Source organism: Lutjanus erythropterus, chromosome 10 (assembly GCF_056507025.1).
Source record: "Lutjanus erythropterus isolate fLutEry1 chromosome 10, fLutEry1.hap2, whole genome shotgun sequence".
In the NCBI taxonomy this organism is placed as follows: Eukaryota; Metazoa; Chordata; class Actinopteri; order Lutjaniformes; family Lutjanidae; genus Lutjanus; species Lutjanus erythropterus.
This window is the reverse complement of record NC_139326.1, coordinates 37078546-37080656: the sequence shown is the minus strand read 5'-3', so window position 1 is coordinate 37080656 and position 2111 is coordinate 37078546. Positions and strand designations below refer to the sequence as shown.

Sequence of the window (2111 nt, the reverse complement as noted above, 5' to 3'; positions counted from 1 at the left end):
AGTTTTACTGCTTAAATCTTAATGACATTTGCTGCAGTAACATTGCTGAATGCATAGAGTCATTTAAAATGACTGAAAGGGGGGTGTGAGAGTGACTGTTGGTCTCCTCATCGGAGAAAATAATATGTGGTGATTTGTGTACATGTGAATTTCAGTGAGCTCAGAGCCCATCCACCTATCACTAGTGTGTGCATGTGTGTGGGTGTTTTGTTGGTTCATCTGAGCCACGGGTGAAGCTGGAGTTGCTCCAGGGTGGAGCACCGCTCAGGGGCTTTGACCAAACACATTTTCCAAGAAATCCTGGCAATCTGGAGAGAAAGAGGGACAAGAAAGGTGCAGGTGATGATTACAGTGATCCATCAGAATGTGAACTAAAATGAACAAGTGCGTGTCTGCTGAGAGGTTTGTGTTAAGAGTGTGTTTTTCTTACCTTTGGACAGCTTTTTGTTGATTCTCTGCTTGTTTCCAAGGAACTTGGTGGTCTGAAACTGTGCTTGGCTGTGGAGCGATTCAAACAGGATCTGTACCACTCAAGGGGGACATCAGCAGGGCTACCTAGAATACACAGATATAAGATTTTAGGATGAGGTGAACCTTTGTTTGAATGTAACGTAATGTCACAGATGGGAAATTAAGGAAGAGCAGGGGTAGCTGGATAACTTACAGTAGAAGATGCGGAAACATGATTCTTCCTTGAGGAAACAGCCCAGTCTAAAACCAGTGACATGAGTGTGCAGGACATCCGAACTGGTCTCGATCAGGATGTTTTCCACCTTCATGCCCCAGTGAAAGATTTGCTTATTCTCAAGTACTTTTGCAGCATCAATCATTTTTTCCCCATTTGATCTGAGAGAAAAACAGAAGGTACAAATCCAAAGATATTCTTCCTGGTGCTGGACCTTCACCGAGCTTTGCTTCCCATACTGGTCCTGAAACATCACCACAAAGTGGATGATTAGGAAAGAGGATATTCATAGATAATCATAATTCACCTATAATACATCCAGTGAGTGAGTGCAGTGATGAATACAGCAGAATTCAACAGAAGTTGGTGTTCACTCACACTTTGTCTTCTGGTATATGTTTGATAACCACCTATGAGATGCAAACTTTGGTTAGCACTTTTTGACCACGCTGTGTGTGAGTGTGTTTTTGTGCGTGTGGATAAGAATAAGGTTGGTAAATTATCTGCTTTGTGATAGCCAGCAAACACAGATCCACAGCTTCCTGTGCCAAACTGATTCTGCTGCTCATATTTGGCTTCAAATTGAGCCAAAAGGGAAGGTTTCAGGTCTGGTCTCCTCTTTCTCTTTCTGCTTGGCTCTTTTCCACATGCGACGGCCTTTCTCTTACCACTCCTGTTCCCTGAACTGCAGCCTACTGCGTTGCTGCTGCTCTCTACAGATGAGAAAAACCCAGAGAAACATCAGGAATTTAACTGTAAAAACTAAAAAGTTAAGAAAAAAATCAAAATTTTTACTGCAATAGATTTTTGAATTTGAGCCCAACTCAAACTCTTACTACTTACTTGCGTTCTAAGAAAGCTTTATCAACTACTAACCTTTTGTTGAGATAAATTATTTTTATTCTTTAGATGAACTTTGAATTTTCATAGACCCCCCCAAAAAGTATTTCAACAATAAACAATTGTTAATATTTTAATGATTTCAGTTCAAACCATTCAATTTTCAGGCGCCCAAATAATGACAAATCTGTTCACAGCTCACTGTGACCAACTTAAACATGATATTTTAGAGTTTCTAAAACTCAAAGATACAAATTTATCTAAAGAGAAATGTAAATTATCTCAACTAAAGATTATAGGTCAGCCAAACTTTGTTTAGTGCATTTCAAAACTTAAAAGTTTGAGCTGGTCTCAAATGTTTTTCTTTTTTTTTCAGTGATGACAATCACAAGCACTAACGTGGTCTTATTTGTGCTGCCATCTCTTAATTAAAGGAATAATTCATCATTTCAGGAAATGCGTGTCACAATATGAGCTGGAGTTGAGATGTGGTAAGCCTAGCTTAGCATGAAGACTCTTCAGGCAGGAGAAACAGTTAGCTTGGTTGTGCCCAAGGTGTTGAAGAATACCTTCCAAGATGTTTAAA

At 39.6% G+C, this 2111-nt stretch overlaps 1 pseudogene; it reads right to left on the bottom strand.

Annotated features, from left to right (window-relative positions):
- Positions 1-215: 215 nt before the first annotated feature.
- LOC146320798 (serine/threonine-protein kinase pim-2-like) lies at positions 216-830 on the bottom strand (annotated as a pseudogene).
- Between the last annotated feature and the right edge of the window lie 1281 nt (positions 831-2111).